The sequence below is a fragment of the Protopterus annectens genome, chromosome 1.part0 (assembly GCF_019279795.1).
Source record: "Protopterus annectens isolate FY-2018-M chromosome 1.part0, PAN1.0, whole genome shotgun sequence".
NCBI lineage: Eukaryota > Metazoa > Chordata > Ceratodontiformes > Protopteridae > Protopterus > Protopterus annectens.
In genome coordinates, this window is record NC_056725.1 from 505786955 (window position 1) to 505810376 (window position 23422).

Consider the following 23422-nt stretch of genomic DNA (forward strand, 5'->3'; position numbering starts at 1 on the left):
ACCATGTCAGTCTATGTCTAGCAGATGCTTATTGGTTAAATAGTAAGTAATTTTATTATCTGAAATGTCTAACACTATACCCCTCCTCCATTGCCTAAGTGTGCAGACTAATAGTACTGATGGGCTGTAGATACCACATTGTGTAGAACAGTGCAGTCAACAAAGAGGTGATTATTTATATTTAGACTCACCAGCATGTGCAATAACAAGCACCTCTTCTGGTGCAATGCGAACCAACATTATATTTTTAGTGTCATAAATGGGTAAATCAAGTTGTTCTTAAGAAGATAAGATTTTTAAAAAAGTGTAAAGTCCATTGGGGGGGCTTCTGCCCTCATCTCCCCCAAAAGAACTGAAATGCACTTAAATTGTATATAGCCAGTACTGCAGGGGGAAACAGCCTCCTTGCTGAATATGTATAGCCATCTTTCAATGCCTGACATTAGAGTTTCAGATTTTTTATGGTTTTAACCATCTTAAATGTTTTAATGCTCAAAATGCACAGCATTAGAAAAACAATTTAAAAATGTGCCAAATTCTTAATTGACAGACACAATGTCTTTCAAGTCAGCACCGCCCACACCTCCACAAAGTACGATGGTGTGTCTTAAAGTAAACAATCATTAACAAAGACAGTGTGGTGGTTCTACTGCAGACATAAGCGCCAGACAGGTGTGCTTCAATATGAGCTTTGAAAGAGACGGTAAGTCTGCACAGAAGCCTAAATTAGAAATATCTAGACTCTTTAACCTATTATTAAAATGAGAAAATAAAACCTCTCCACAGTTTGCTAACTGAAAAACGAAGGCAGAACCCATCAAGTAACCTTAGCTTATTTTTATAGGTAACAAATTGAAGTTAAATTTATGGAAAACTGTGTTTTACTTTAGACAGTTAGACTTCAGATAGTTAAATGTTAAGTATAATCATCTATCCTAGAAGTACTGATACCCTTACAATAATTATCTTGTGGCAAAGCTGTATATAGAGTTCATTTAAATACTATAAAAATTAAAGTAAAAATTATGGATAACTCTGCATGCCACATGCTTATGTCTGAGATGTAAAATGAAAGCACAGCGACATGTAAGAAGGGGGTTCTTCAAAATCCACTCATGCTTCATTTAAAGAAAAATGCTATAACACTGCAGATAATTATTTTTTTTAAGTGCATCCTATACCAGAATGGCTTCTGCAGATATCATTTCATATTTTTGTGTAGAAGTTTTAACCACAGTTATTGCATAGAAACACTCAACACTAAACAACAGCAAAGGAATTTGAAGGACTTTTTATTACTGCAGTGAAGGCTAAAGGAAGTTTTTTAACATTTGAGAGCCTTCACCTGATGCTTAATATTCTGTTTCCTAAATATCATAAAAGGTTTGAAAGCCATATGGTGCAGTTTTATGCATTAAATGTTTAACAAGTGCCTGGATATAATGTGACTCATGGAGCTACTTCATGACTGTTTCTAAAATATGCAAAACAATATTTTAGAATGGTTAAGAGAACTGGATTTAAGTAAAATGGTAGTAATAAAATATGCATACAGTGTACTAAGAAAAAAACATACCTTGCTGATTTTGCTATATTTAGAAGCAATGAGGAAAGATGACTTAGTATACCAAAAGGAACAAAAGGATAGGTCTCACTGCAGTTAATCTCTGATTCCTTTGTGTCAAGGCAATCCCTGCTGTTAGGTAGTGTCCCGCTATGCCATTCTTCAGTTTTAAACCATTACAAAATATCAGAGTTCATCAAGTCAGAACTTCAGGCATTGTACTTTTGCTGCCAATGTTTTTCACTGTCTCCATAACAACTTGCTCCTCCTCCTTGGTTGTGCTCAGTTACTACAGACACAGTTTCGTTAATCAGTATTCCAAAACATCCTAAGGCATCATGTGACATTTGTTACTGCTTGCAGTGTATTTTTACCAACGATTATTACATTTAGCTGTTGTAACAAATGATATAAGAAAATATATATAAATATAAAATACTGAGAGCATACTATTGGAAGGAGGTGAAGCTGTTTCGCAATGCAGATTCACATTGCTTTTGTAATTATTAATTCAGCACATTACTGAAGCAGTTGTTTGACTTTCCAGCTACATTTTAAATTAAAATACAATTGATTTATATATGACTTCCATAATCTGGTGATTTTGGATGCATGCTGCCAAGTATAGAGACTAATAAATCAGGTCAGAGTTTGCATAGTTCAGGTTTATTAGTGTTTAAAAAGAAGAGTGTGTTCCACTAGGAGGACCCAGAGGTGTCTGACCTTAGTATGAAGTGATGTTTTGTACTGCTTTTGTTTTTTATGCACAACTGAAGACCTCTGGGTGCTATCTACAGTGAAGGTCCCATGTCAGTGAAAATGCTATCAGTGCCACTGAGTCTAATCATGACAGAATAAATAGGGGAATGTATGCTACACTGGCTGGTGACTGCAATGCTTCTGGCTGAATTGTGTCACCTCTCCAAGGTCTTCTTATCTGCTGGGTCCAGCTAGTTTGTTTAATCCCAAATATAGGTTCATAGGTAAGTACTAGGCTATCTGCCCATGGGCATTTATAAGCCTAGCCACAGAGTGATGGCTTTCGCCTCCCCATTAGATTAGTAACCTGAGCCTCTGTCAACAGGGCTCCTGAAGTGATCCCAGGGTAGAACTTACGATTACCCATCCACTCATCAATATTTCTCTTGAAAAGGGTCAGAGAGGAGCTCTGTCGAATATGGATTTGGATTCTATTCCAGAGTGAGGGGAGTCGCTGGGACAGGAATCTATCCCTCCAGCATGTCCTGTTTATTGTTCTACATAGGTTCAAGTCACTAGAACGAGTGATTCTGAGGGATCTCGTTTTTTTGAGGTGAAGCATGTCCATTAGTTCAGGGTTTGACATGGCCCTATAGGTCAGACATAGGTCACCTCTGAGAAGACGGTAAGCGACTGAGAAGAGCTGGAGCTTTTTTAGTCGTGCTTCATAGGGTAATTGTTTAAGGCCCTTAATCCTCTTAGTGAGGTACTTCTGTGGTCTTTCTAGTTGTTGCAGGTGTCTAGTGAGGTACATCCCAAATGGGGCATTGTACTCTATTATGAGCCTAATGAGTGAGGAGTAAAGGGGCACAATCACCTCCTTGGATCTGGATGAGAAACCCTTTATGATCAGGTGTGCCACATAGAAGGATTTCCTGACCGTTTTGGCTATGTGGTTATCAAAGGAGAGCATGCTATCTACTTGGGTACCCAGGTCCCTAATTACTTCTTTTGTACTTAGTGGATTCCCATCTATGTGGTAGTTTGTAGGTACTTTGTTTTTCCCAAATGGGATTACTATGTATTTTTTGGCATTTAGCTTGAGGCTGTGACTTTGACACCAGGTGTTTGTCTCTGTGAGACCCTTTTGCAGGATGTCTGTGTCAGCTGGAGAGTCAATTATTGTACCCAATTTACAGTCATCTGCGAACTTGGTTAGCCACAGTCCCTCCGCCTTTGCCTGTACTTTGGAGAAATATATACCGAACAGGAGGGGTTCCAGGACTGAGCCCTGTGGGACTCCGCTTGTGAGTGGTTTAGAGTCAGACATGGCGCTTGCCACTCTTACCGTGTGGGTTCTGTCTGAGAGCCAATTGGCAGCCCATCTCGTGACATAGGGGTTAATATTTAAGCTGGTGAATTTGTCTATGATTCCTGAGTATGGGATGTTGTCGAATGCCTTAGCGAGGTCCAGATATGCTGTGTGGACCACCTTCCCTTCATCTATGGCCTTGGTGACTGTTTTGAAGAAGTTGACCAAGTTCAGGAGGCAAGATATGCCTTTAACAAAGCCGAACTGGGTGGGGTCCAGTGTCTGGAGGTTCCCAATGTCCCTGTTAATGAGCTCCATGATAATGCGTTCCATGGCTTTGCAGACCAAGCTAGTCAAGCTTATAGGGCGATAGTTCCCAGGGTCAGTTGTGGCACCACCTTTGTGGAGTGGTACGACTGTTGCTGTACGCCATTCTTTGGGTACATAGCCTGTAGAGAGGCTGAGTTTGAATAGTGATTTGAGATGGGGGGTTAGCTCATTTTGAAGCTCGTGTAAGACACAACCTGGGATAGCATCTGGTCCCATTGATGCGGTGTTTTTGGTCTTTGCAAGGGCTGTCTTTACTTGTGTGTCTGAGATATCTGAAGCACCACATTCTTCTGGGATGGGTGCTAGCCCCTTTGGTGGAGAGGGAGGGGTGAAGTTTGCACTGAACTTGTCAGCCAGGATGTTGGCAATGTCGGTTGGTTCAGTGTATTTATGGCCATTATGCACTAGCTCGGAGCATATCTGAGAGTTTGCCCCTAGACTCTTGACATAGTTAAAGAAGGCCTTGTGGTTATCCTTAGAGTCATTGGATATTTTTCTTTCGAAGTTGGCCTTGGATGATTTCATGAGGGAGCGCAGTTTTTTACTGATGTTAGTCAGAGATGTCTTCTTATTTTGGGATTTTGTTCTATCTTGCAGGAGTTTCCTCCTTCTGTTGTAAAGTTTATTTATGGCCAGGGTCCACTAGACTGGCTTCCTCTTTTTTGAGGAGTTGGTCTTGGTTTTACTTGGGATGGCTCAGTCCATGCATTCTTGAAGGTGTTCATAGAATGCACTTGTAAAGGATTCTGCCGATGGGTCATCATTTTCCATTTGATTGGGAGCTTTGAAACTTCCCACCTCGGTCTTGAGGAGTGTGAAGTTGGCTTTAGAGAAGTTTCTTACCTTGATTTCCTTGACTGGGGGGAGGGGGGGTCGGGATGTGGATGTCCAGTGTGATTAGTTTGTGATCTGATCTTACCAATAACGAGTTTACCTCAGGTGTGGAACATAGGTTCCCCATGTTGGTGATGACCAGGTCCAGTATGTTGTCACCTCTTGTGGGAGTGGTGACCAGCTGTTCAAGAGCGTTTGCATTTATAAACTCAAGGAAGCATTGGGCTAGGGCGTTTGAGCTTGAGTAGTTTTCCCAGTCAATGTCTGGATAGTTGAAGTCACCCAGTAGCATGGTGTTGGGTAGAATCTTCATACTTTCTAATGTTCTCAGGAATGCTGCGTGAGTGTCCTGAGACAAGGTGGGAGATCTGTAACAAGCTATAAATTGAACAGTCAATTTACCCGCAGTCAATTGCACTTGGATGGTCTCAGATTCCACGTGCTGTGCTACTAACCTGGAGGTGTGGGTGTTCTTGATGAATATGGACACACCCCTCCTTTTGTGTTCCGGTCCTGGTTTGGGGACCTAAAGGTATGGTAGGAGTTATAGCCTGGTAGTGCTGGGTGCTCTCTGGAGCCTTGAACCACGTTTCTGTCACTGCACATATGTCGATTTCTTCCATACTAAGGAGAGCCTTGAGTGCGTGCATTTTGAGGTTTAGACTTCTGGCATTGAGCAGCATTACCCTCAGTTTTTGTTTATTATTGTTGTTTATGGAGGCAAGTTTGTCTTTTGAGCCTTGCCTAAAAAAGGCAGTATTGGGGCAGCAAGAGTCTTGGCCAGTATTCGAAAGCCCTGGGGCAACAGGTGCAAGCCGTCTCTGGTGAAGCAACGTGGCTTGTCAAGCATGTCATCCCAGGCTGACAAGTACTGGATCCCCTTTGAATGACACCAGTAGTTTAACCAATTGTTGAAACTGATCATTTTTTCTTCGTATGCTGGCATCATTTTGGGTGAGGGCAGGATGCTACTCAGAGTCAGAGTCATACCAGTCTGGGCTACATGGTCAGAGAGCTCCTCCATGTCTCTTTTCATGTAGTCCAGGGAGGTACGTCTCAGGTCATTTACGCCAATATGTACAATGACAGAGTCATAATTGTACTTGTTGTGGAGTGACCTGAGTGCATGTGTTATGTGGCGGATTCTGGCACCCGGCAGGCAGCTTATGGTAACCTTCTCCTTGTTCAGTCTAGTGAGTGGGACGTCTGTGTGCCTGATGATAGAATCACCGATTACTAGTGTGCTATTTAGTCTTAGGGGCTGTTTTTGCTTGGCACACTGACATTGTGATGTATGTGTTACCTGGTTTCTGTTGTGGGGTGGGTGGTTGCTTGGGTGTATGCCTGGGAGGTCTTTGTTGTTTAGGCAGGTTCTTATTTAGAGCCTTCGAGTATGTTTTTGCGTGTTTCTGAGAATAGTTTTCTGGTGCAGCTATGGCTGGTCTATGTGAGTCTGGTACTGTGGTGCTAGTGTTGCCCTTCTCCTTGTGACTGGTTGATCCAGTCATGGGTTGAGAGATCTTAGCCTCCAGTTTGGCTGTGTAGCTGCATCTCTCACATATGTTTGTGTTGGTTGGGAGGAGAAGGGGGTTGTCTGTGTACATGAGGCAATTGTAACATTGCCTCAGGATTCCCAGATTCACTAGCTGGACCGGAGAGCACACCTGAAGCTGTCCCTTGAACATGCCTGAATAGATGGTTGGGACTGTATTGCTGATTGGATGAGTAAAGAGCCTTATACTTCCTGAGTATAGGGCTGAAGTGCAAGCTGTAAGCTAGTGCTAGTTTTAGTGAGTTTTAGTAAGTGCTGGTCTTAAATTGCCTTATTCCTAGTGCTGGGTTGAAGTGTTTCAAGTTTCAAGGGAAAAACTGAAGTGCCGACTTCGTGGAGCCTGGAATAGTTTAACCACAGCTAAACAGCGCTGCGTGGTGCGCAAAACCGCGCTAAGCGGTTTTTATACCAGGGAGATAAAAGAGGATAGAAATTAGCCCAAAATGGCCAATGAGCTACAAGTTACTGGGCTGGGACCACTCCTACAGGGACAGATAGGCTGCTCAGAGTTCCCTCTCTCACAGTGAACAAGGAGGCCACCTAACTATCCAAGTATGATATGGGCAACACAGGAACCTTTACCACAGTCCTGGATTCAGCAAAGCCTGAAAACTGGACTAGACTAGTTCAGAAAGGCGGGAAAAGAAGGATGTTTTTTTTCAGAAATAACAGAAATGGAGAGCTTAAATTACTTTAAATACACAGAGGAGGCTAGCGCACTTGAGTGTGTAGCCTGCGACTGTGTTACAGGTAACTTAAATGCAAAAACGACAAACAGTAACTTTTTTTAAGTGAAACAAGGAAATAAGTAGAGTAAGCAATACAGATATCACTAGGGATCCACAGAAGCACTGAAAAGCCGCGTTTTAGGTGGAATTAGTGTTTCAGGGAAATAACAAGCAAACAAACAACAAGCATACAAACAAAGCTTGATTAGCAGGCCTGGATCTAGTCTATGCTACAGCAAACAAGGTGCATCAATTTCAGTAAGAAACAGTTAAAATATGCAGGCACTATAAGCTTTTAACCAGAAATTCCCAGCTCAGAAGAGCAGAGTCCAGCCTCTCCTCCCACAAGAGTGCAGACCACGAACCTTCTTAATGTAAATATGGACCTGCTCCAATAGTGACTTGAAGAACTTATGAATTAATCCAGATTTTGGTGCAAAACTCCAGTTTTTGTTGTGTCTTTCAGCTTTTACCGGTTAGGGGTCGCCACAGCAGAACTCCGGTCTGCTAATGATTGGTAGTTGATTTTTATGTGCCGAGTTACCAACCCTGATGCACAACCTTCAACGAAGGTACGCCCATTCCCGTAGGTCTCCACGCAGAAGACGCTCTAGCTGAGAATCGAACCGGACAGCGTCTTACTGTGAGGCGACGATGCTACCGGCGCACCACCACTGCGGGCATTGGTGCAAAACTCCAGTTAAATTATAATATATTGTATAGCACCACCACCACTCTTGTATGAAAGGCAATATATGACTAAATTACTAAGCATGCATAGGTATGTATACCTGGTTGGGGCAATTTATTTTTATTCTAGGTTGTGTGACATACAGTAATAAATTGGAAACAATATGCTGGCATTCAGACTAGACCATATAGGGAGGCAAACATTCTAAACAAAAGGCCGGCAAATTTGAGAAAAGAGGATGAAAAGAAAATGGTACAGAAAAATAGACAAAACCTTTGAAAGATGGTAATGTGAAAAGAGCTTGCACAATGGAAGCATATTATCACAGAAGGACTATTGGGGGGGGGGGTGAGTACATTAATGACCATATTGGATAAAATTTTATGTGGTGTTAATTTTATGCATAAATAATTTAAGACAGTGCAAGAGACTTCCCAAACAAAGCTGACTAATGAACAGCTATACCAGGACTATGGTACAAAGAGCTTCAGGCATGTAAATTGCTCATTAAAAAGGTGATACGAAGTGGCAGCTGGACAGCAACAGTCTATAATATGAGAAGGACTTGTAAAATGTGGTGTGTGTGTGTGTGTGTGTGTGTGTGTGTGTGTGTGTGTGTGTGTGTGTGTGTGTGTGTGTGTGTTAATGACTAGCCAAAAGTAATGCCAAGTGATCTTTTTCCATAGTAAGCTACTATACACTCCATCTCCAGGCCATAACATACTTCAATGACACATTGTTTCTAAATAGCTTAGCACCAACTCGTACATGTCGTGTTAAAAATAAGACATTGCTCTGGATATCAAAAGAAACCATTAAACTTCAAAAATTAAGGGACAAAACCTGGTATCAATACCAAAAAACAAAAGACAATAAAACTCTGCTAGCATACCAGCAGCTCCACAATCAAACAAAAAAAGCAACTCAGACTAGACAAAAAAAATATTATATAATGACCCCCCCAATAATATTCCAAAACGTGAACACTGATTGGTCAGCGTGCACGTTGTAAATCAGACTTATACTAATGGAAAAAGGTCCGGTTCCCCGGACTTTTTCCATTAGTATAAGTCTTTTTTTTACAACAATGGAGAACGCAAGATCTCCTTGCTTTTTAGGCACTGTCTCACTATGTTAAAGGAGTTTAACATATCAAGACAGCTTTAAAAAAAGTAACTGAGATCTTCCTTTCTCTGTTGCTTTTTTTAAAGCTGACTCACTATGTTAAATGGGTTAACATAGTGAGACAGCTTTAAAAAAAGCAACAGAGATTCTCCGTTGCTTTTTATAAAGCTGTCTTGCTATGTTCAACTCCTTTAACATAGCGAGACACTTTGTAAAAAGCAACGGAGATCTTGCTTTCTCCATTACTTCCACCCACAGCTCTGATGTACTGTGTAAGCATACGTATGTGCAGTACATCAGAACTGCCGCAGAATACCAGACTGCTGCGGAAGGGCAGCAAGGAGGCATTATACAATGCCATTATTTAAGAAAAGTAAGTATTTTTTTTCTTAAATAATGTCATTGTATAATAGTAATAACCCACTTCTAGGTGTGGGTAATGCTGGATTTACCCGCGGTTGTCTTTGTTTGGCCACTCAGGCTTCACCCTCATGACCAAACCACACCAATTGTGGGTAAATCCAGCATTACCCACACCCAGGCGTGACATTGCTTAATTATACAACTATGCAAAACAAATATGAAAACAATCCCAAAAAGTTCTGGCAAGCAATTAATTCACTCCTCCACCCAGGTAAAGCTACAACTCCAAAACCAACAACCAATAAACAAAGTGTGAGTATTGCTTCACAAATAAACACCTACTTTAGAAACACCATCCTCTCCTTAGTTACAGGGAACAATTCCACCCCTCTGTCTCTTCCACCTAATGTGGGCATTAACAACAACTTTTTTGACCTCAAACCTGTCCCAACTAACACCATAAGAACAATGCTGAAAAAATGGAAACCTTCTTCCTTAGCAGCTGACCAACTCCCCAATGAGTACCTCAAACTTTCAGCTGATGCCATAGCTCTGTCTATCTCCATTCTGGTAAATAGGTCTAAAGCAGAACAATATGGCCAAAATTATGGAAAATTTCCTACATCACTCCTTTGCATAATGGATGAACACCAACAGAATTAAACAATTACAGACCCATAGCCATCCTTTCCCCCTGTGTCAAAATTCTGGAAAAATGTATCCACACTTAATTGCTACAATACCTGTTATCTAACAACTCTTTTCTCTCCCTCCCAACATGGTTTCAGACCAAAACATAGCACCACCACAGCCCTAATTAATTTCTGTAACACCATCAACCAACTGAGAAATTCAAACCAGCAAGTAGGATTACTTTTCCTAGACATCTCAGAAGCGTTTGATATGGTCTCCCATCAGAAACTCCTTAGTACTCTAGTCTCACTAAACCTATCAAAGACTTCTCTCTCCTGGTTCCTAAGCTATCTTTCTGACAGACAACAAGCAGTACCATGGAAATCCAAACTCTCACCACTTCTGCCTGCTTCAGTTGGGGTCCCCCAAGGGTCCATACTAGGACCCCTTCTTTTCACCATCTTCTTTAATGATCTAGCCTCATCCACAACACATGCTAAAGTAGTTCAGTATGCAGACATTTCAACTTTAATCTGCTCAGCAGATACCTTACCAGACCTCCAAATAGTAGCCCAACAAGCTTTTAATAATATAGAAACATATCTAAGTAAATCATAACTAATCCTCAACCCCAAAAAGACACAGTTAATGCTATTTACCAGTAGCAAACAATCACTGAGCACCCCTCCTTTCACTATTCTCTCAGCAAACAACACAGTCATCCAATCAGTTGAGCATACAAAACTCCTTGGAGTGACAATTGACAACAAACTCAGATTTGATCAACACATAGCCACCACAATTAAGAAACTTCACATCAAACTTGGCTCACTGTACAGAAGCAAGCCATTCCTCACTCACAATACCAGACTAGCCATATCCAGAACCTTCCTCCTCTCTACACTCCTATATGCTTTCCCCCTCTTTACCAACTTAAAAAGATCAGAATTAACCAAATTGGAAACATGCTACAACAAAATAGCTTGTTTTGCAGCCAACCTTCCCCACCAATCCCACCATTGTATTGCTCTACATAAATTAAATTGGCTCGAGCTACCTAACCTTCTTCATCTTTACCAACTTAAATTCACACACAATATCATCTTCCAGCCTGACAGTTGCCCATCCCTCAAGGAACTTGTTGTTCCCTACTCATACCAACGAAGTCTAAGATCTTTCTCACAGTAAACAAAAAGCTAACAACACTCACGGTGAAGCCCTATTTTCAAATCATATAGCCAAATTATGGAACTGGGCAGCCACGGTGGTGCAGCGGTTAGCGTTGTTACCTCACAGCAAGAGGTTCTCTGGTTTGATCCTCGGCTGGGGTGCCTTCTGTGCGGAGTCTGCATGTCTTCCCTGTGGTCACGTGGGTTTCCTCCAGGTGCTCCAGTTTCCTCCCACATCCCAAAGACATGCTGTAGTTGGATTGGACACTCTAAATTGGCCTTAGGTGTGTGTGTGTGTGTGTGTGTGTGTGTGTGTGTGTGTGTGTGTGTGTGTGTGTGTGTGTGTGTGTGTGTGCCTTCTGTGGAAGGTTGGGCATTGGGCTGGCAACTCGGCACTGTAAAACTTCACTGCCAATCATGAGCGAACAGGTGATCCACTGTGGTGACCCCTAACTGGGAAAAGCCGAAAGAAGAAGAAGCAGAAGATAGCCAAATTATGGAACTCTCTACCCCACACCCTCCAAAACACACCTGAATCTCCTAGTTTTAAACAACTACTATTTATATCCAAGAAATAGCATTGCTCCTATGCCAAACCTGACTGACAACATACCTATAACTCTCTCAACGCACTGTCCACTCCTTATCTAATTTTCCCCCTCTCCTCAGTGTTTATTACTACTTAAAAAATAAATATATATAAAGGAAATCTCATTTGGTCATAACTATTATTTATTATACCATGACCCCCCCAAAACGTGCACGCTGATTGGCCAGCGTGCACATTGTAAATCGAGTTATACTAATGGAAAAGGTCCGTCGCCGGACTTTTTCCATTAGTATAACTCTACTTAAACACTGTCTCGCTATGTTAAATGGGTTTAACATAGCGAGACAGCTAAAATAAGCAACGGAGATCTCCGTTGCTTATTTAGCTGTCTCGCTATGCTAAACCCATTTAACATAGCGAGACAGGTTTTAAAAAAGCAACGGAGAAAGCAAGATCTCCGTTGCTTTTACTGTTCGCTATGTTAAATGGGTTTAACATAGCGAGACAGTTTTAATATAAGCAACGGACATCTCCGTTGCTTATTTTAAAGCTGTCGCGCTATGTTAAACCCATTTAACATAGCGAACAGTAAAAAAGCAACGGAGATCTTGCTTTCTCCGTTGCTTTTGCACAACTCTGATGTACCGCGCAGGCGCAGTACATCAGAACTGCCGCGATGCCAGACATCTGCGGAAGGGCAGTAAACAGGCATTATACTATGCCATTATTTAAGAAAAGTAATAGTTTCTTTTCTTAAATAATGTCATGGTATAATAGCAGTAACCACTTCTGGTGTGCGTAATGCTGTATTTACCCACGGTTGGCTTTGTTTGGTCCTCGGGCCTCGGGACCAAACCACGCCAACCGTGGGTAAATCCAGCATTACCCACACCCAGGCGTGGGTTATTGCTATAATATGTACACACTACTAACTTTATTTTTTCTCACAGTGATCTTCACTGAAATGCTTGTGTTTTTTTTTTTTTTTTTTGAACCTGTATCTACTAGAAAACTGTATTGAATACTACTTTGTACAGACTAACTAGAAGATATGTATTCTGCATCTTACTGTACATATACTGTTGTACTATCTAATTATTATATATTGCCTATATTTCTGTGGAGCTTTTCTACCCTGGCCTCTGCTGAAAATGGGCTTCTGGCCCAGTCGGGCTTTCCTGGTAAATAAATAAATAAATATGCTAGGTATACCTGAAGCAAAATGTATATAAAAGCTCCCTTTGCCCATAAGAGAATCAACCAAGCAATACCAGGGTATTTTTCATACAATTAATTTTTTTTGGGGGGGTTATACCTAAGCTTGTAACCATAAACAGCAAAAGCAATTAGATTTACTAGGTAGCACATGCAGATGGTAGACAGTGCTGGATATGTGAGTGCTTTTTATGCTACAGTGTAAAAGAAATCAATCTAGGCTGAAAGAGTGGAACTTTAACACAAAGCTAATAACATGAAGGTCTTTGGACACTTCCCACATACTTAATGTAACAAGTACCACAACGAATGGGTTGTTTTGCAGCTCACTAGCACCATAATAGTTTAAATCAAAATAATTTACAGAGATTATAGAGAATTTAAAAATATTTAAGACCAACATCTTCAGTAATTGAGAGTGATCCTGATTTCATAAAAAAAAAAAAAAAAAAATCAGTCAAAGACTAAGTTGACATTGTACCTGATTATGGAGCGGAGCTGCTTAGTCCAGTAAAATGTTAATTGGAAAAATGGATGGAAACTTAACAGGCAAATACTCCTGTGGCTCATATGTGGAAATGCATAAAGAAAGATGTTTTTCTAAGTAGGACCTAACATTAGGTACAGAAGCAAAGTCTAAGATAGCAATTTCAAAAATGCAGGAGAGAATTCTGTTATTAAGTTAACTAGTAAGTACACCCAGAAGGAAGCAGGAAGTATATTTTCATCATGGCAGATGTCATTTCATGATAGTTATGGTTGGTATAAGGAAACATGCTGTAGGAAATGCTATAAGGCAGGACTTGGATCCACTACAAGACCTCAGATCATATCACTGCAGCAGCAAACTGAATAAGTCAAACTAATCAAAATACACAAAACTGAAACTGCAGTTTACATATGCACCAAAGTCACAAAGTGTCTTTCTTTTCCACAGGGGCAACCCCCTCCTACAACCCTCATGGGGGGGGGGGCTTTGCTCCCATACCACCTTACTTGCATACATTAAATCCATGGTCACACAACCATGGAAGAAAAGAGAAACACGCTGTAAGGGTAAAAAACAGCTCACACAACTCAGATCATCTAATATTTGTAAAAAGATGCCGGCAGGGGAGTTGAGATCATGGAAAAATCACGGAATTACTACTTACCAAATAGTAGATTTCCCATGTTAATAAAATATGCAGATGTCACTATAGTGAGCACAAGTTACAGGAAAGTACACACAAGGAATCAAATGTGCACAAACTCAGCAATATAGACAAAAAGCTGGATTTATATGAAATAGAAAATAATACATAGACTGCAATAGAAGACACCCTATTTGGAAATGTGCAGACTGATTTAAAAAGGCTTCATCAGTACGTCTCACCCCAGAGAGAACAAGAATGAAAATGAAAATAGAACTTGATACTAACCACTACCACCATCCTCACCATTTAACTTAGAATATAATTCACCCCCCCCCCAACATCCATCCAAGTTCTCAATAAAGCTAACATGCTAATGTTTAGCAACATTAACATGAACTTCATGGACTAGCTAAACAGGATTTTCTAATATGTTTGTCTGGATTCCGTATATCTGTTGTTAACCCAAAGTTAACATACCAAATTTCCATTCAAATAAATGCTCACTCACACACTTTGTAATTGCCACAAAAAAAAAAAAAAAAAAAAAACATTTCAAAATCCAACCCCTTAAGGTCTTCCACCTCACAAGTGACCATTGGGCTATAGCTTCCAAAAAGCCTAAAGTCCTACCAGTAACCTACTTCCTTACAAACATGTCCTCAGAATATATATGCACCATGAAAATTTGAAATACTCATCACTAACAGGTATCTTTCTTTTTAAGATCAGACAACTGACTCATACCTAACAATCCTCAGTAATATCCTACTAAACACAGAAACCAAGTACTGCAAAAAAATCTTTAGGTATAAAAAAAAAAGAAAGAAAGAAACTTAGAGGTCTAGTTTAAGTTTAGTGAAACTTACAGACTTCAAGTGCAGAATTTATCCCAAATGGCATTCTCAAAAATCTGTACCTTCCAAATGGAGTACTGAACATAGTGAGTAATGAGGATTTCTTGTCAAGTTTATTTTTTTTTATCAGATGTTCGAACTTTTAAAAGTTTGATCATATGGTGTCGACCATATGACAGTTGAATTTTTGAAAGTTCAATTATCTAATATAGACACAATAAAACAGATGTCAAAGTAATGAATTATTGTCTACCAATGGATATTAGGGAGAAAACTACCAATGTGTGAATAGCCTCAATAACAGACCTACTTTACAGTGTGTTTGTATGTTACACCACAAGAAATGAATGCTGGAAAGAAAACATTTGGAATAATTTGCACCTCTGTAAAAATAAAGATACAGTAAATTGATCATTCCATAATGGGCAACTGGTTACTGCAGTGTGTGATATTAAAGTGTCCTATAGTTTTTATATTTATTAATTCCAGAGAGGAGCACTTCATTTTGCCTTCTGTCCATGTCTCTTAGATGTCACTGATTTTACCTCATAGATTTGCCCTGTCCCTCAAAAAGGTTTTGAATTTGTAATAAACTAAGAAGAATTGCAGTCATTCAATAATGCCAAACAGAGTTTCATGCTTCCTTTTGTTCAGAAAATGCATATTGATTTAAAAGCTGTAGTTCAACGAACTTTCTACACGAATTAGAGACATAGTTAAAAACGGCTCCTGATTTGATCCTTTGTCTCTCCATTATTTTTGGATCTATCCAGAATTCATACCTTAAGGTGAGAGGTATGCTACTGTCTTTTCAACAGCGCTAAGTGTTTTTATATACTATCAAAGCTAGTAGACACTTCACTCTCCTATGGTTTCTCTTTCCTTTCTTTTTTTGTCTGTAACTGGTATTCTGGCTAAATCCAGGAATGTATGTAATCGACACAACTGTAGTTTTCTACCTAAACTGATCAATCAGTCCATTGGTAGACAACAATTTATTAGTTTTACACCATTATTATTATACTGTTTACCAAGCACTATACTCCTTACTAAGAATTTTATCTTATTCCATCATATTTTTGTAACCTTTTACTTGAATATAGCTGTGCTTATTTACGTTGCTGTTGATCTTCAAATTATGTGCAGCATTGTATGCACAGTCAGGAGCGGACTTAGGGAAAAGCGCCCCTGCTACAGCGGCGCCCTAGGCGGCCGCCTAGTTGGCCTATGCCTAAGGCCGGCTATGTACACAGTATTAACACATTTATTACTTGTGACTCTCACCAACTCCTTGCTACAGAGATTTCCCTAATTTTAATATCTGGGAGTTTAGGAATTCCCATGTCTCATCCCCTAAAGGACCAGACTCTCCAGAGGTACACCTATCTGGTCACCCAGCAACTTGTTTATTGAACCTAATCTTATCTTCACTCATTGGTGTAAAGGAAGGGTACAGGAGATGAACAGCCAAACATACATAAAACACATTCCTTCTTTCAGTAGGCCATGTTCAGTAAATCTTTATAGAAGTTCTAGACAAAAGCTAGACAAGCAGGGTGTTAACCTGCCAAACAGCAGTCAGACACATCTGTTGGCAGCTTTCTTCTCCCCTTTTTCTTGTGTGTTTAAAAAGACCAGCAGGTTGGCACATAACCATACTTTCCATCACATGGATGCCAACAAAACCATATGTACACTTTTCACATCCTCACTACTCAACCTGCCTCATATCCAGTCAAATTTTATACACCAAAGTACTGAGGTTATTAAAACCATTTTTCAAACACTATGCACAATCTACATGTTAAGATACGTTGACAGATGTTTCTTTAATGACCTTCTATAGATCTTCTTGTCCAGTCTTATATATGTAAGTTCAGTCATTTCTTCCCAAAAGCTCACCCCCCTCAGATTATATCATAATTAAAAGATAAGTTATACTCAACTCATATCCCACTGACAGAAGATATTCAGCACCTCCACTTTTGTACCAGACAAATTCCTTCCAGTTCTGATTAAAACAAAAGGAGAAAAGAGCAAGAGCGTGTAAAGTATCTGTAACCGTCTGATTAATCATCTAGGAGATCGAAACCCATTATTGAAAGGAAACTACTATCTCATTCTTGGCATCTGGGTTCCTTCTTACCATGTTTCCCTCTGCCAAAAAAGAGATTCTTGCTTCCACTTCATAGTCAGATCTATTTTTTTCTTTCTGAAACAGCATTTGTTAAATCAATGGGAAGAGTCCAACTTGCTAGGGCCATACAATAATTGTAGTTCTTTACTAGAGCTCCAACCCCCATTAGGGCTTGTTTGCTGCTGTTTGCAAGGTTTGGGCCATTGCTTTTTAGTTAATCCTGCTTCTTCAGGATTTAATAATGTCATTATGCATGTCAGAAAAAAAATAGTCTGAAAGGCGCTAGATAAATCTGGTAGAGCCACGACTTCCTGTCTTGACATAACCACATCTCTGGAATGAAACAGCTTCTCCTCCTTTTCACTTCAGCACTGCAGTCTACTTTCTCTGCAAGTGCATTTCTTCCCAGACTTCCAAAGCAGTTAGATAAGCCATTTCTTTCATGCATTGGTAGCAAATTTGTCTATGAGCTGTTGAGGCTTTTTTTCATGGATGCCAGTGCACCATGGAGACAAAATCTATTTGCCTGCTCAATCATTATCTCATTCTCTGAGACCTGTGTCCATTTAGAAGGCAATGAGCACAGCCATGTTACTGGATCATGTCCACAGCCTTCTAGTCTCACTGATACACCAACCATGAGGAGATTTATTTTGCCTCACTCTGTGCTTCGTGGCTGTAAGCCACAGTTCAAGGTGCTTAAATCAGAATCTGCTTGTCCCTGATATATGTCTGTGCCTGCACATCTGAATGTTGGCTAAGTGTCTGTTCAAGCTCCTGGATTCACTCTTCAGTACAGTCAGCGTAATCATCTGACTTAAAACCTGTCCTATTCATCACTTCCATTACTACTCCACCAGCAGAAGGGAATCACAGCCCTGAGCACTCCCCTCTGCCATTAATCTTGTCATGTATTGTTGCCCACTTGCAGGTCTCAGGTTTCCGTTCACAGCTGCAAGATGTAGTGCCTGCAATGTTTTAACATCTGCATGATTTGTTTACCCTCTTCTTCATTTCTAATGGCATTTAAGGTGTTTTCAAACCCTCACTATTACAGTAAGATTACAACAGGTAATCTCAGTACTGGTTAAAGTACCCTTTCATGCTGTACCAACTCAGTGAGAGCACTCTCGCAGTGATAACAGACACTTGCCATAACTAGAAATCCCAGTCTTTTAATCACTCAGCTTTTATTGAAACATTTGGCAGTTTGCTAGGATGGGTTTGCATTGGAATGAACAGAGATCTATGAACAAGCCTAGTGTGCAGCAAAACGTCACGACTGTGTCAGATGTTTATCCTTATTGATGTGATATTGCTCTGTTGGTAAGATTTTTGCAGATGGGCAGACGCACCATAGTTGCATCAAAATTAGTGATAATACTCACCCAAGATAAAGTGGAAATGATGCACCATTGCCACAGTATGCAAAATCCCACAAGAAAGTGGAAAAGGCATAGCCACTAAAGCAATGTCAACAGTGCTGTGAATAAACAGGATGGAAGGTCCAAAATCCATTCTGCACTTTGTAAAACCAGGTGTCATGTTGTCCTCCCAGAGACACACAGATGTCCAGACCAATGCCCACAGGCAGATGAATGACCATTCTGATGTGTGTAGATGGCTGGATGGACAAATTTGCACTCAAAAAAAAAAAAAAGATTTCCAGGGTCATACCCCATGAAGAAGATGGGATGACTGCTGCTGCTGTGCAACAACCATAATGGATGACACACTGCATAACCCCCCTAAATAGGATGAGGAGTTTCAGCATCATATCAGCTAAGATGGATGACCAGTTTGATTTCCCCAAATACAGATGTTCACACCAGAGAACCACAGAGCCAAAAAGTGAGACTGTATTTAGAGAGAGCTTTCACTTGAAAGGTTTGCCGTAGGCTAATGAGATAAGCCTGACTGGTTTCCATTGATGCTATCCTGAGTACCTAAAGAACTTTACACTCTTCAACTGCATAAGGGAAAGGAAGGAAATAGTACTGTGAGCTGAAATAAAACAATTCATTTTATTTATTTTTGTAAAAACACTCAACTCCTAAGCACTGGAAAAGTAATAAAGGACAAGAAGTGTGAATAAGAATTAAATGTACCACATGAAATCAGTAGGATGAAATGTTACCGTTATTAATAAAAGGCACTTTAAAATTCATTCTTTGAGTTAAAAATGCCTGGATGAAAAGATTGCATACAAGGATCACTCCAAACTAGGTCTCTGGCTCACTTATTTAAATGAGGTAAGATAGGTGGTATCACAGAAACAGGACAAATAAGGAAATGAACATTTAACTAATAATTCCAGCCTGATTGTGGGAATTACTAGTGGGCCTCTTGCTTCATGACCATGCCAGGCTTATTGGGATATAGGCTACCAAAAGCTGTTTTAAACAGGTGGAAGACAGTGTGTGTATGGCTCAGTAAACAGAAATAAAAGGATTTTAAAAATAGTCTGACGCGCCATGAACAGCCAGCCCAGATTCCACATAACAGGAAAAATAAGAATATAGATAACTTTGTCATTGTCCATGTTGCAGAATTCTGGACTCACCTGCAGGTGGGCAGAATTTGCATTTGACTGTCCTTCATAAACAAATCATTAACATAATTTAGATAATATAGGAACAGTGCATGAATAGAGATTGGAAAGTCAGAAGATGGAATGAGATGTTTGATTCATATTTCATAGGCTCATAGGTGTGTACTAGGCTAATGGCCCTGGAGCCTTTGCAAACCTAGCCCATAGGATTACCCTGGCATTGTGTCACCCGACCTTAGTTCCCAGTTGAGTAGAGCCACTGGAGTGATCCCTGGGGTGAATTTTTATTTTCCATCCACTCATCAAGGTTTCTCTTGAAGAGAGCCAGTGAGGTGCTCTGTTTGACATGTATGGGAAGTCTATTCCATAGCAAGGGCAGTCTCTGGGTTATGAACCTCTCCCTCCAACACATTCTGTTGTTTGCGGTAATGAGGTTGTGGTCACTGGAGCATGTGATGTTGAGGGATTGGGATTTCTTTAGATGTAGCATTTCTAACAGAGCTGGAACAGACATGGCTTTGCATGTCAAGCAGAGAGCACCTCTAAGTAGGTGATACGAGACAGAGAATAGTTGGTGTTTTTTGAGTCTGTCCATATAGGACAGGTGTTTAAGGCTTAAGATCCTCTTTGTAAGGTACTTTTGCAGCCTCGCCAGTTGTTGCAGGTGTCTAGTGAGGTACATGCCAAATGGGGCATTGTACTCGATGATTGGCCTAATGAGGGAAGAGTAGAGGGAGACAATGATCTCTTTCTTCCTAGATGCAAATCCCTTAGTAATGAGATGTGCCACATAGAAGGACTTTCCGACCACAGTGGCAATGTGGTGGTCAAAAGAGAGGCTGCTGTCAACCTGTGTTCCCAGATCTCTTATAACACCTTATGTGTTCAGTGGACTACCATCAATGTGGTAATTCATGGGAACTGGGTTTTTACCAAAGGAATGACACATTTTTTGGCATTTTGCTTAAGGCAATGGTTCTGATACCAGTCGCTGGTCCTTTGTGGGGGGTAAAGTTGGCACTGAATCTGTCGACAAGTATATAGGAGGTACCATTGTGCAGTAGCTCAGAGCAAATCTGGGTATTGCCATGGAAATTCTTTACATAACTTTAGAAGGCCTTGTAGTTGTCTTTACTATCTGCTGCAATTCTGTTTTCATAGCTAGCTTTAGAGGATTTGCTGAGGGATCTCAACTTTTTGTTGAGGCTGATAAGATAGTTTTTCCAGTCTTGGGACTTCATCTTATTCTGCATCAGTTTCCTCCTTCTTTTATAGAATTTGTTTATGGCAGGGGACCACCAAATTGGCTTCCTTGCTTGGAGGAGAGTGTCTTGGATCTATTGGGTATGGTGAGATCCATGCATTTGTGTATGTGTTTGTACAGTGCATTGGTGTATGATTCAGCGGTCATGCAACTATTCTCCATTTGCATGGGTGCCATGAAGTTGGCCACCTCTGTTTTTAGGATCCCAAAGTTAGCTTTGGAGAAGTTTTTCATGGCAGTTACCTTTGCGAGGGGGGGTTGGATTTCCAGGGTGATTAGTTTGTGGTCGGATCTAACTAGGGAGGAGTTAACTACTGGTGTAGAGCAATGGTCACCCATGTTAGTAATGACCAGGTCAAGGATGCTGCTACCTCTAGTGGGGATAAGAATGAGCTTGTCCAGGGCATTTGAATTAATGAATTCCAGGAAACCTCGGGCTAGTGTATTGGTGTACATGAGTAGCTGGAAACCAAATGTATTATATACTATGGCACTTTATATCCTAAGGGATTAAATTTAGACATCAGTTTGAATGTTAGACAAATTTCTGAAATAATCATTATACTAGAATATATATTTTCAAGAGTTGGTTATGCATTTTCTATTTTTCTCTCTGTATTAATATATGATTCCATTAATATATGTTTATATTGATATTAGTTTTTAGGAAGTATTTATGTAGTAGGGTAAAAGCATATTCATATAATATTATGTATTTTTTCATATATTTATCCAATATTGAGCAAGAGATACAAAATGGATATGGGAATTTCATGCATTCACTGATGATTTGAACAAATTGATTGATTAATTAATCATGAATGTGCAATGGATTATTCAGTTATGTGGTGTATAAAGTGTAAGCTGTTTGAGTGCAATAATATTCCTTTGAAGGTGAAAGCTGAGGTACTGGATGCACCAGTAAAGTTCCTTTTCAACATTTCTGGTGTGGAGTGTGCTTCTTTCTGTGCTACATGAGTAGTTTTCCCAGTTAATGGGGGGGGGGGGGTAGTTGACGTCACCCAGTATGAGAGTGTTAGGTTGGACCCTAATATTTTCCAGTGTGCTTAGGAACGTGGAGTGTGAGTCTTGGGACATTGTTGGGGACCTATAGCAGGCTACAACCAGAATCGCTGTTTTACCCAGTGTTAGCTGCACCTGAAGTATCTCTGATTCATTATGCTAGGCTTCCAGTCTGGAGATGTGAACATCTTTTATGAATATGGAAACACCACTGCATTTGGAGCTTCAGTCCAAGTTCTGGGGCAGAAAGGTGTAGAATGAATTCTAGCCTGGTAGTGCGGGGGGTGCTTTCTGCTGCCTTGAACCAGGTCTCTGTTACAGCACAAATGTTGATGTTATCCATTTTAAGGCGTGCTTCAAGTGAGTGCATTTTCAGATTTAGACTTCTAGCATTGAGCAGCATGACCCTCAGATTGCATTTGTTTGTGGCTGTTATGGTAGTAATTTGGTCTATGGAACACCGCCTAAAAAGGCACTATAGGAGTGGCAAGAGCCTTGGCCAGTATCCGGAAGTCCAGGGGTGACAGATGCAGGTCATCTCTGGCAAAGCATTGAGGTTAGTTAATCATGTCATCCCAGGCAGACAGATACTAGATCCTCTTAGAATGACACGAGAAACTTAGCCAATTGTTGAAACTGATCATTTTCTGCTTGTACTGTGGTATCATTCTGGATGATGGTAGGATGCTGCTAAGGGCTAGGGTCATACCCACCTGGGCTACATAATCTGAGAACTCCTCCATGTCTCTTTTCATGTGGCTCATGGAGGTGCGTCTCAGGTCATTCACATCCACATGTACAATGATAGAGTCATATTTGTACCTGCTGTTTAGGGACCTGAGTGCGTGCGTTATGTGGTGGATCCTGGCACCTGACAGGCAGCTGACTGTTACTTTCTCCTTATTCAACCTAGTGAGTAGGGCGTCAGTGTGCCTCACTATCGAGTCACCTATGACTAGTGTGTTGGGCATGCTGTTCTGCCTTAGGGGCTTTGGTTGAGTGGCACACTGTTTAGGAGAGTTATGTGTCTCGTGATTAGTGTTGTGTTGTGGTGGTTGAGTATGTTTCTGCCTTGGAAGTCTCTTCCGTTTGGGTAGATTTTTATCGAGAGCCTCCACAAAGGTGGGTGTGTGGTTTGTGTTTTTATGTGAAGGTAGTGCTGGTGTGTGTTCTGCAGGGCTATGTGTTCCATGTGGTGTGATGCAAGTGTTGACCGTCTCCTCTTGACCAGCTATTCCGGTCTTGGCTGGAGAGTGCGTGGCTTCCAGTTTGGATATATAAGTGATCTCTTGCAAGTTTAGGTGTTGGGAGGTAAGAGGAGAGGGTTGTCAGTGTACATGAGGCAGTTGCTACATTGCCTCAGGATGCCCAAGTTCACCAGGTTAATAGGAGAAAGCACAGGGAAGTGACCTTTAGACATGCCTGGATGGGTGGGTATTAATAAGTACTGGAGCTGTTTCCTTGTAGAACGTTTAGTGCTGGTAGCACTTTTGTGTGCTACAATAATTGCTACAAGACGTCTGGTAAAGTGCTAGACTGATAAGCTAGTAAAAGTGCAGGAGAGGAGAGAACTAGCAGGTTTAAGGGAAAAATTGAAGAGCAGACTTTGGCACTGCTCAGAAGCTACAGATAGTCCTGGATACAGCAAATCTGTGTCTGGACTACACTAGTTACAGGAAAGGCGGGAAACAT

At 40.7% G+C, this 23422-nt stretch overlaps 1 protein-coding gene across 1 annotated transcript in view; it reads right to left on the reverse strand.

Annotated features, from left to right (window-relative positions):
- TCTE1 (t-complex-associated-testis-expressed 1) overlaps window positions 1-1806 on the reverse strand; it is a 402880-nt gene extending 401074 nt beyond the window's left edge. The window contains exon 1 of the mRNA XM_044060900.1: window positions 1577-1806. The gene's annotated coding sequence lies outside the window, so the exon portion shown is untranslated. The remainder of the gene's footprint in view (window positions 1-1576) is intronic.
- Between the last annotated feature and the right edge of the window lie 21616 nt (window positions 1807-23422).